Source organism: Oncorhynchus nerka, unplaced genomic scaffold (assembly GCF_034236695.1).
Source record: "Oncorhynchus nerka isolate Pitt River unplaced genomic scaffold, Oner_Uvic_2.0 unplaced_scaffold_1919, whole genome shotgun sequence".
In the NCBI taxonomy this organism is placed as follows: Eukaryota; Metazoa; Chordata; class Actinopteri; order Salmoniformes; family Salmonidae; genus Oncorhynchus; species Oncorhynchus nerka.
This window is the reverse complement of record NW_027039406.1, coordinates 1-12400: the sequence shown is the minus strand read 5'-3', so window position 1 is coordinate 12400 and position 12400 is coordinate 1. Positions and strand designations below refer to the sequence as shown.

At 43.6% G+C, this 12400-nt stretch overlaps 1 pseudogene; it reads left to right on the top strand.

Annotated features, from left to right (window-relative positions):
• Nucleotides 1–12396, top strand: part of LOC115112306 (titin-like) — a 62505-nt pseudogene extending 50109 nt beyond the window's left edge.
• Nucleotides 12397–12400: the final 4 nt, after the last annotated feature.

Genomic DNA, 12400 nt, shown 5'->3' with positions numbered 1-12400 from the left:
TGGTCCCAACAGCAATCCCTGATCTTGATCTTCCTGATGATCTGAAGAAGACTGTGTGTCTGAGAGCTGGTAACACTCTGAGGCTGTTTGTCAATGTGACTGGAAGACCTGCACCAGTATTGACCTGGAGGAAACCTGGCATTGACCTGCAGAGCCGTGGGTTCATTGATACAACTGACAGTTACACTCAACTGATTGTTGAGAAGGTCCATCGTTACGATTCTGGCAAATACACCATTGAGGCTGAAAATCCATCTGGCAAGAAATCAGCAACCATTCTCGTCAAAGTTTATGGTATGTTATGCGGTTACGTTGTCATACTTAAGATGGTTAAATGATTAAGAACTATCTGTAAACCATATAATTATTTAAAGAATAGTGAATTATATGATCTCTGTGCTGTGAACAGTCAGTTAATCCTTTCTGTATTTTCCAGACACTCCTGGACCACCCGGTTCAGTTAGAGTCAAAGACTACACAAAGGAGTCTGTCGTCATCACATGGGATGTACCAAGTATTGATGGTGGAGCCCCTGTGAACAACTACATCATTGAGAAACGTGAAGCTTCAATGAAATCCTACAAGACCGTTACAACAGAATGCAGGAAGACCTTGTTCAGAATCTCTGGCCTGGAGGAATCAGTACACTACTTCTTCAGAGTGTTACCAGAGAACATATATGGTGTTGGAGAACCATGTGAAATCCCTGAATCAGTGTTGATCTGTGAAGTTCCCAGCCTTCCTCAGGATCTGCACATTGTGGATATCGGCAAGACCTCAGCAATCCTGAACTGGGAAAGACCTCTTCACGATGGTGGAAGCAGACTGACGGGTTACGTCATTGAAGCTAACATCGTTGGATCAGACAGATGGAGTGCAGTGGCCACCGTTAAACAGTCCATGTCCCAGCACACCGTCACTGGTCTGACAGAGAAGGAGACGTATCTCTTCAGAATCAGAGCTACAAACAGCAGAGGAGTCAGCGAGCCTAGGGAGATTACAGGACCTGTGGTCATTCAGGAACAACTACGTATGTTATATTCTGAATAATATCTGATATACATGGCAGTTAATCTATTTAAAATATGGGGTTTGATACATCTTCGAGATGTTCTAATTTTCAAAAATCATCTTTCCTTTTACAGTGGCACCCTATATTGATCTGACCGGCATTCCACAGAAGATTGTCCATGTGCCAGCCGGTAAACCAATCAACATTAATATTCCTATAAAAGCCCAACCTGCTCCAGTTTGCAGCTGGTCCTTCAATGGTACAAAGATGAAGGATAGTCTTGACCGGGTTAAGATTGAGTCTAATGGAAAATACACCAAACTGACTGTGCGTGAGACAACCATTGATGACACTGGTAGCTACACTCTTCAAGTGAAGAATTCCATAGGAACTGCAACAGAGATACTCAAAGTTATCATTCTTGGTAAGTGTGTGTGTTCTTGGAAAGCTTCCATACTTGTGTTTGTGCGTTCTTATGTTTTTGTTACTGCGTCATGTATTGGAAAATTTGAAGTACTAACCGTCTGCTTATTTCTATCTAGATAAACCTGGAATACCCATTGGACCAATCACAGTTGATGCTGTTGATGCCACATCGGTAACGGTCAGCTGGGAGCCACCAGAGAAGGATGGCGGTGCCAACGTCAGTGGCTATGTTGTTGAGCAGCGTGACGCTCACCGCCCCGGATGGCTACCAGTGTCGGAATCTGTCACAAGACCCACATTCAAGTTCACCAGATTGTCTGAGGGAACTGAGTACGTGTTCCGTGTGGCTGCAACCAACCGCTTCGGCATTGGAGGATTCTTGCAGTCTGAAGTTGTTGAATGCAAGAGTCTCAAGAGTAAGTCATCATAAATCATAAAACACATTAAATTCCACCTTTTGACAATATGTATTATACACTATGATTTAAACACCAAAACAGTGAGAAAAGTGCCCAAATTTGTGGACTTAGTTTTTACCCTTTTTTCGTGATATCCAATTGGTAGTTACAGTCTTGTCCCATCTCTGAAACTCCCGTACGGACTCGGGAGAGGCGAAGTTCGAGAGCCATGCATCCTCCAAAACACAACCCATCCTCCGAAACACGACCACATTGCTCGTTTAACCCGGAGGCCAGCCGCACCAATGTGTCAGAGGAAACACTGTACAACTGGCGACCGAAATCAGCATGCATGTGCCCGGCCCACCACAAGGAGTTACTAGAGCACGAGGGGCATAGCAGTCACTACAGACCCTGGTTCAACCCCAAGCTGTGTCACAGCCGGCCAAACCTTCCCCTAACCCGGACAATTTTGCACTGCCTCTGTGGATTGAACCCGGGTCTGTAGTGATGCCTCTAGCACTGCGATGCAGTGCTTTAGACAGCTACGCCACTCGGGAGGCCCAGTTTTGATGAAGTTAAAGAAACGAGATGATGGTGGGCGTAACTGATCTAATGTGAAATCTCTAATCTCTCCACAGCCGTACCCAGTGCACCAAACAGACCTGATGTACTGGATGTGACTCATGAAGGAATGACCATCACATGGCAGTCACCAGAAGAAGATGGAGGGTCCCAGGTGTCTGGATACATAATTGAGCGCAAAGAGGTCAGATCTGAAAGGTGGATGAGCATCGTTAAGAACCCAGTCACCATGACCAGATACAGATCATCTGGTCTGTGCGAAGGCAATGAGTATGAGTTCCGCGTGATCGCCCTGAACTCAAGAGGCTCAAGCAAACCCAGTATGGCATCTAAACCAGCTATCGCCATGGATCCCATTGGTATGCCTCTGTAATCCTGTACCTTGTTTGTCATATTAAAACATTGAAATAAGCAGTAAATTATGTAATTACTATTTTTTACTATTTTGCAATGTGTCATTCAACTCAATGATTTATGGATCAAAATTCCGCTGTTACTTTCACCCATTTTCAAACTTGTATGCATAACCAAACTATTCTATTTGTTGTCTTTATCTAAACAGAGCCTCCTAGCACACCACAGTTCCCCATGGTTACAGACACCACCAGAACTTCTGTGTCTCTGGCTTGGAGTCCTCCTGAGGAAGAGGGTGGTTCCGTCGTCACTGGTTACCTGATTGAGATGCAGAAGGTGGACCAGGTGGAATGGACCATGTGCAACACGACACCCATAAAAATCTGTGAATACACTCTGACACACATGCCTCAGGGAGCTGAGTACAAGTTCCGTGTGATGGCCTGCAACGCTGGTGGACCCGGAGAGCCAGTCGAGATCCCAGGAATCGTCAAGGTTATAGAAATGCTCGGTAAGAGATTAAATATGTGTTTAGAGTGCCATGAAGAGCTGTATTTTGTATTTTGCTTTTGAAGCTTGTGTCAAATGTGAACTAATCTAATGATGTTTGTATGATTCATTTCAGACTATCCTGACTACGAACTGGACCCCAAATACGAGGAAGGCTATGTGGTCAGACAAGGAGGAGTCATCAGGCTGTCTGTGCCAATCAAGGGTAAACCAGTCCCTATCTGCAAGTGGACAAAGGAAGGCCGAGATGTGTCTCACCGAGCTATGATCGCCACCAATGATGATATCACTGAACTTGTGATTAAAGAAGCCCACAGAGATGACACTGGAACATATGACCTGGTCCTGAGAACAAATGTGGCAGAAAGGCTGTCTACATCAATGTTAAAGTGATTGGACGTCCAGACTCACCGGAGGTCCCCTTGAGTTTGATGATATCCAGGCTCGCTCTGTAAGAGTCAGCTGGAGACCTCCCTCTGAAGACGGTGGCTCTGATATCCTGGGTTACATCGTTGAAAGGCGTGAGGTATCAAAGGTAGCATGGTACACTGTGGACTCAAGAGTGGTGGACACAGCTCTGGTGGTCAAGGGGCTGAAGGAGAATGTTGAATACCATTCAAGATCACTGCTGAAAACCAGTTTGGTGTGAGCAGATCTCTCAAATCAGATGAATGTGTCACTCCAAAGACACCGCTCTGTAAGTATTTTTGAATATTCATAATTATTTTTCTGCAAATATAAAATGTGTTTTCTTGTTAGTTATCATTCCTCAGTTCTTCTATTTACAATTATGCAAATTTTTTCTAAACAACAGCTCCTCCAGAACCTCCAATCAACCCACCAGAAGTTATGGATGTCACAAAGAGCACTGTTGCTCTATCTTGGGGCAGACCAAAGGATGATGGTGGCGCCCGCATTACAGGATATTACGTTGAGAGGAGAGAGGTGTCCACAGAGAAGTGGGTGCGTCACAACAAGACACACATCACCACTACAATGTACAGTCTCACTGGACTCATCCCTGATGCGCTGAATATCTGTTCCGTGTCGTGGCACAAAACGACATCGGTCAGAGTGAACCTGGACCAGTATCTGAAAATGTTATATGCAAAGATCCATTCGGTATGTATTTAATAGGCCTTTCGATTATATATTTAAAGCTGCAATATGTACCTTTTTGGGTGACCCGACAAAATGAACATAGAAATTATAGTTATAGATCTGTCAATCTCATTGAAAGGAAGTATAAGAAGTGGTAGATCTGTTCTATGTGTGCTAATTATATGCTTCCTGTTCTTAAGTTTTGTTTTTGCGTCTTTTACGTTCATTTCAAACAGCTGAAATTACAATATATTTGGTTATGGAACAGATATTTCACAGCGGTTTAGATGGTACAATGATTTTCTAATGACGTCTTGTTTTGTCAAAAACTGAAATTAGGCGAATATTCAATTTTAGCAAACAGGAAATGAATTGCACCTTTAATAATACATATAAATATTATAAATAATACAATACTTAAATAAGATTTTTTTTGTAATTGCATGGTTACTTCTCTCTCTTTGAATAGACAAACCCAGTCAACCAGGTGAGATTGATATAATCTCCGTTGCCAAAGACTTTATCACTATTCACTGGCTGCGCCCAGAATGCGATGGTGGCAAAGAGATCCTGGGTTACTGGATTGAGTTCAGACAGGCAGGTGAAAGTGCCTGGAAGAAATGCAACAAGGAGCGTTCCAAGGACAGACAGTTCACCATGGGTGGTCTGATGGAGGCTACAGAGTACGAGTTCAGAATCCTTGCAGAAAATGAAACAGGAATGAGTAGACCTCGCAGGACTGCCATGGGCATCAAGACTAAACTGAGCTGTACGTTGGCATAATATTTTCAAAAAATACTCTAAGCGCCTTAGATTACAAAAATCATTGATTAAAATGCATCATTGCTTTTCATTCGAAATAATGTTCATGCTCTGTTTATGTTTCAACAGTGGGAGAGGCTCCTAGTCTCAAGGAAGACATGGCAGATGTCATCACAAAACTTGGTGAATCAGGAACTCTGACATGCCAGATTATTGGACGTCCCCTTCCTGACATCAGATGGTACAGATATGGCAAGGAGCTGATCCAGAGCCGCAAGTACAAGATGAGTTCTGATGGTCGCAATCATTCACTGACAGTGGCCACAGATGAACAGGAAGATGAGGGCATATACACTTGCAGAGCTGTCAATGAAGCCGGTGAAACAGAGTCCAGCGGCAAGCTGCGCTTGCAGGCTACACCTGCTTTCCACCCTGGATTCCCATTGAAGGAGAAATACACTGCAGGGTGTGGAACAAGTCTTCGTCTCCATGTTGTCTACATTGGCCGTCCAATTCCACAAATCATGTGGTTCTATGCAAAGAAGCCTCTCAACGCGTCTGAAAATGTGATAATTGAAAACACTGAGAGTTACACTCATCTGGTTATAAGGAATGTACAGCGCAAAACAAATGCTGGAAGATACAAGGTGCAATTGACCAACAAATTTGGAACTGTTGAAACCATACTCAAGGTTGAAATTCAAGGTAACAGTTTTTTTTAACTATTATTGTAATAATATCATTTGTAATTTTATAAACTGAACCAATTTTTTTACTTTTGTTTTCAGATAAACCTACCAAACCTGAGGGACCTATTGTTGTTGATGCTGTGTTGAAGAGTGCAGTGATCATCAGCTGGAAACCACCAAGGATGATGGTGGATCAATGATCACCAACTACATTGTGGAAAACGAGAAGCAAAGGAAGGCGAGCAGTGGCATCTGGTGTCATCGTCAGTCTCAGGAAACACTTGCAGGATTCAAATCTGATTGAAAATGCTGGATACTACTTCCGTGTTTCTGCTCAGAACCAATATGGAGTCAGTGAGGCACTTGAGGTTCCTGTGTTCTCATTATCAAAAGTCCATTCGGTAAGTATGCTTGTTGACAATGATAAATATAGCAAATAGATAATGTTTACTGTAACGATTAAGAGAATAATGCACTTCTATAAGATCGATCTCATTGTTTGTTCCTCAGAAAAACCTGGAATTCCCATGCAGCCTGTTGTCACAGAAGTGACCAAGATTCTTGTCTTGTGTTCTGGAAACCACCAAAAGACGATGGAGGTGCAAAGATAAAGAACTATTTCCTGAAAACGAGAGAAGAAACAGAACAAATGGATCACTTGTACATCCAATCAAATCCATGAGACACATTTCTCTGTAAAAGGCCTTCTTGAGGGCTTTGAGTATGAGTTCCGTGTGAAATGTGAAAACATGGGTGGTGAAAGTGGTTGGAGTGAGGTGTCAGAGGCCATCATTCCCAAATCAGGTCTCACAATGAAACCTCCTATCTTCAGAGAAGAAATGAGACCAGAAATGATTGTGAAGTTTAGATCCAATGCTACATTTGTCACCAAAATTGTTGGACATCCCATCCCTGCTGTGAAATGGTATAGGAATGGCAAAGAAATTGTTGCAGATGGTACCAAACTCAAATTGCAAGAATTCAAGGGAGGCTATTACCAACTTGTTATTGCTAATGCCGAGGACAGCGACACAGGTGTCTATCAAGTCAGGGCAACAAACCAAGGAGGATCCATCTCTACAACAGTGAATCTGACTGTTGAAGGTAAACATTTTTGATAGGCTGATGAAAAGTATTTTAAGGAAATTTTGTGTTAAACATACATATTTTGATTTAAAAAAGTTTGAAATCCCTTACATTTTATAAAAAATGTAGGTCATTTGCATTTATTTATTTATTAAGTATTGACATACTCAATTCATGTATATTCTTTATCTTTTCTCCTCCAGTTCCTGCCAAGATCCACCTACCTCAAGAACTGCAAGGCATGGGAGCAGTTCATGCTGTCAAGGGTGAAGTGGTTACCATTAAGATTCCAATCAGTGGCAAGCCCGACCCTCAAATACAATGGCAGAAGGGACCAGAGATCATGGGATCATCTGCTCACACTCAAGTGATTGTCACAAGATCATTTACTTCACTCGTCTTTCCCAAAGGAGTTCAGAAGAAGGATACAGGTTACTATGTAATCACTGCCAAGAACAGATTCGGAGTTGACAAACAGACCATTGAAGTTGCCGTGGCAGATGTACCAGATCCTCCTAAGGGCATTAAAGTCAGTGAAATCACTAGAGATTCCATCACTCTAACCTGGAGTCCTCCAGAAAAAGATGGCGGAAGCCCTATCATTAACTACATTATTCAGAAGTGCCCCACATCAGGTGACAGGTGGATCCGTGCAGGCCAAACCAACGAGCCTAAATACACCATGATCGCTCTGTTTGGCAAGACAAATACCAGTTCCGTGTCATTGCGGAGAACCAGTTTGGTCTGAGCGATCATTCTGAACCAACTGAGCCTGTTACAACAATAGAAGATAAATCTGTTATCAGAAACTACGATGAAGAAGTTGATGAAGCTAGAGAAATCACCAAAGAAGAGGCACCACATTCATCAAAGATCAAGATGGTGGCTGCACAGTACACAATTTCTGAAGAGCTGGCACGTGCCGGAACATTTGGCGTTGTTCATCGCTGTGTTGAAAACAAGTCCAAGAAGACATTCATGGCCAAGTTTATCAAGATCAAAGGTACTGATCAGGAGCTAGTTACTAGGGAAATTGAGACACTCAATCTTGCTAAACACCAGAACTTCATATACTTACATGAGTCCTTTGACAGTTTGGAAGAAATGGTCTTGATCTATGAGTTCATCTCAGGTGTGGACATCTTTGAACGACTTGGCACAGGCAACTTTGAGCTCTCAGAACTGGAGATTGTTAGATACCTGAGACAGGTGTGCTCAGCTCTGAAGTTCTTGCACAAACTCAACTATGCTCATTTTGAAATCAAACCTGACAACATTGTCTACACCACAAGAAAGAGCACAAATATCAAAATTATTGAAATGGGCCAGGCTAGATTACTGACTCCTGGAGAAAATATCAGAATAAATTTCACTGCACCAGAGTATTGTGCACCTGAAGTCCACTGCCATGGACTTGTCAGCACTGCAACTGACATGTGGTCAGTTGGTGTACTAACATATGTGCTCCTTAGTGGACTTAACCCCTTTGCAGCAGAATCAACCACAAAAATGATTGAGAATATCTCAAATGCAGAGTACATCTTTGACAGTGAGGCTTTCAAAGAGACCAGCCTCGAAGGTATGGACTTCTGTGACAGACTTCTTTGTAAAGATCTGAAGAAACGTATGACTGCTCATGAAGCTCTGGAACATCCTTGGCTTAGATTGAAGCTGGAGCACCTCAGCAAAAAAACTATCAAGACATTGAGACACAGAAGATACTACCAGACATTGGTGAAGAAAGAGAGAGAGACAATTGTCTCATCAGCTCGTGTTGCTTTTGGTGGTGGATTCAGGAGTTACAGAGGTTATGCAGTTGGCAAAGTCAAGATTGCGCACCCTGTAGAAGGTCTGAGAGCCGGTCCAGTCATGCATGGATCTTCAGAGGAAGGTGGACATGTCAGATTTGTTTGCAACATTGAAAATTATGATGAAACCACAAAAGCAACTTGGTACTTTGGCACTCGCCAGTTAACAGCAAGTCACAAATATGAAATCAGCTACATCAATGGAGTTGCTAGCATCTACGTCAAGGAAATTGAAACATCTGATGATGGTGTCTACAGATGCAAAGTCATCAGTCAGGATGGTGAAGATAATGCCTATGGAGAACTCTTTGTTGAAACTGTGAGATGCTACCGTGAACACTTCATTGGACGCTCACTCACAAAGAAGAGGAAGCTTGATAAGCAAAGACTTATGCAGAGACCACCAGACTTCACTCTGCCTCTGTACAACCGCACTGCTTACATCGGTGAAGATGTTCGTTTTGGTGTAACCATAACAGTGCATCCAGAGCCAACAGTAACATGGCTGAAGGCTGGACAGAAAATCAAACGAGATGATAAGAAGTACACTTTCATTAGTGACAAGGGTCTTTATCAATTGATGATCCACAATCTTGACCTTGATGACGATGCTGAATATACTGTTATGGCCCACAACAAGTTTGGTGAAGACAGTTGCACAGCACGTCTTACAGTGACACCTCACCCTGTTAGTGAAGACACCATGAGGCCAATGTTCAAACGGCTGTTGGCTAACGTGGAGTGTGTAGAGGGCCATAGTGTCCACTTTGACTTGAGAGTCTCTGGAACACCTGCACCAATCTTGAAGTGGGAGAAGGATGGCAGGCCATTGGAATTCAACCAACAAATAACAGTTGTTCAAGAGGATGTAGATTATCACGTTCTGCATGTCAGAGAAACTCTTGTTGAGGATTCAGGTCTTTACAAAGTTACCGCAACAAACTGTGTTGGATCAGTGAGTTGCCAGGCCACACTGAAGGTGGACCGCATTACATACAAGAGGAGAGAATATAAGAGTGAGGTGGAACAACAGAAATATGTTCAACAACAAATTGACAAGACACTGAAAATGGCACAACGCCTTTCCACCACTGAAGTTACTGGACTCAACCAAGTGGCTCAAGAGGCTTTGAAACACGCTGCAGACATATACAAGCCAGGAGTGAGCACCAAACACTGTGAGGGCGAATTTGATATCACAGAAGAAAAACCATTTGTACATATCGAGGAAAGGAAACTTCGCATGCCATATGAAATTCCTGAGTCACGTGTCCATGATGCAAGTGCTCTGGATGAAGACCTGTTGATTAAACACTTTGTACCTTTGTCTGACATGAAGTGGTACAAGAAACTTAGAGATCAGTATGAAATGCCTGAGCGGATGGAGAAGATTGTACAGAAGAGACAGAAACGAATTCGTCTCTCCAGGTGGGAGCAATTCTATGTCATGCCCCTTCCTAGAATTACTGACCAGTACAGGCCAAGATGGCGTATTCCAAAGCTGACACAAGATGACTTGGAAACAGTAAGACCAGCAAGACGGTCACCTTCTTTTGGATCCGAGGCATCCTTCAGGTCAAGAAGATGCTCCCTTTGTGATATGAGTGATGAAGAGCTTCTGCAGCCCATTGATGATTACCTGTCAATGAAGAAAGCTGAGGAAGAAAGGCTCCAACTTGAGGAGGAGCTTGAACTTGGCTTCTCTGCCTCCCCACAAGGCAGCCCTGTCCGGTTCGAGTTGTCTGCTCTGCGTCATAAAGAAAGTAAACATTTAGCAAGAAAGAAGAATCACAAGTAACCGAGCACAAGATCAAGAGAACAAAAGTTTCACAGTTCTTGAGGAGGAGAAGATCACTGTCTCCTACATACATTGAGCTGATGCGCCCTGTTTCTGAGCTTATAAGAACTCCTCGCCCATGTCCTCTGGAGCCAGAGGAGATCATCGAAAGGAGATCCCCCACCCCTGAGAGGACACGTCCACGCTCCCCCAGCCCCCCAGCTTCAGCTGAGAGATCCTCCCGCTCATCCTCAAGATTTGAGAGGTCAGCCAGATTTGACATCATGTCCAGATACGAGTCAAGAAAGGCTTCACTGAAATCTGAGCGCAAGTACCAGACAGTGACCCAAACACCCTTTAGCCTCGACCACGCCCCACGTGTGACTGTGAGAATGCGTTCCCATCGTGTCCCATGTGGTCAGAATACAAAGTTCACTCTGAATGTCCAAGCAAAGCCTGTTGGCTGAGATCCAGTGGTTTCATAATGGACAACTGATTCAAGAAAGTGAGAAGTTACGCTTCACAAACATGAGTGGAGTGCTGTCTATACAGATCCGTGATTGTCAGGCAGAGGACAGTGGCACGTATCGTGCTGTTTGTTCAAACTCAAAGGGAGAAGCGTCCGACTATGGTATCCTTGATGTTTCTGGAGGTGAATTCTCCACATATACATCACGTCGTAAAGATGAGGATGCTCCACAACCATTTGTTCCTGATATCACAAAGACAGACCATTACCACATATCATCCTTCAAGGCAGCTTCATCCTCAGCAACACATATGGAAGTGAAAGAAAGTAAATCAAAGTTAACTGAATCACGTGAAACATATGACAGATATGATTCATCTGAACGATTTATTTCTGCATCTGAAAAATATGCTGCATCCGCTAAGTATGCATCAACTGAATACTTATCATCTGCAGCATCCTTATCATCAGCATCTTCTGAAAGTTTGATTGACTGAAAGATACGTGTCAGGTGAAAGACATGCATCGTCTGAAAGATCTGAAACATATTCTTCAACTGAAACAAAAATTAGGGCTATGGAGGAGTCAGAAGTTGAGCAAGTGACTGTTCATAAAGTTAAGTCAACTCTGGCAGCCAGAATACTGACTAAACCACAGTCTGCAACAGTCAATGAAGGAGAGACTGCTCGATTCACTTGCGACATTGATGGCGAACCAGCACCAACTGTTACATGGTTGCATGAAGGACAAGTCATTGTATCCTCTCATCATCTTATGGTGTCTACCACACAGTACAAGTCTACGTTTGAAATTTCCTCTGTACAATCTTCTGATGAAGGCAGCTACACACTGCTGGTTGAGAATGCTGAGGGCAGACAAGAGACTCAGTTTAGTCTGACCATTTTTAGAGCAATTGTTGAAGAGGAGTTTTTGTCTCAATAAAGTCACCAGAGCCTGGATTCAAGTCTCCTGAACGAGTAGCTTCACCTACCAGTGTTCCCCAAACCCCAACCCCATTAATCAAGTCTCCTGAACCAATCACCTCACCTCCTAGGGTGAAGTCCCCTCCTCCTGTCAAGCCTCATGAACCAATCACCTCGCCTCCAAGGGTGAAGTCCCCTCCACCAGTCAAGTCTCCTGAACCAATCACCTCGCCTCCAAAGGTGAAGTCCCCTCCTCCTGTCAAGTCTCATGAACCAATCACCTCGCCTCCAAGGGTGAAGTCCCCTCCCCCAGTCAAGTCTCCTGAACCAATCACCTCGCCTCCAAGAGTGAAGTCCCCTCCTCCTGTCAAGTCTCCTGAACCAATCTCCTCCCCTCTAAGGGTGAAGTCGCCTCCTCCAGTCAAATCTCCTGAGCCAATCATGTTGCCTAAGGGAGTGAAATCACCTCCCAGAGTCAAGTCTCCTGAACCAGTTGTCTC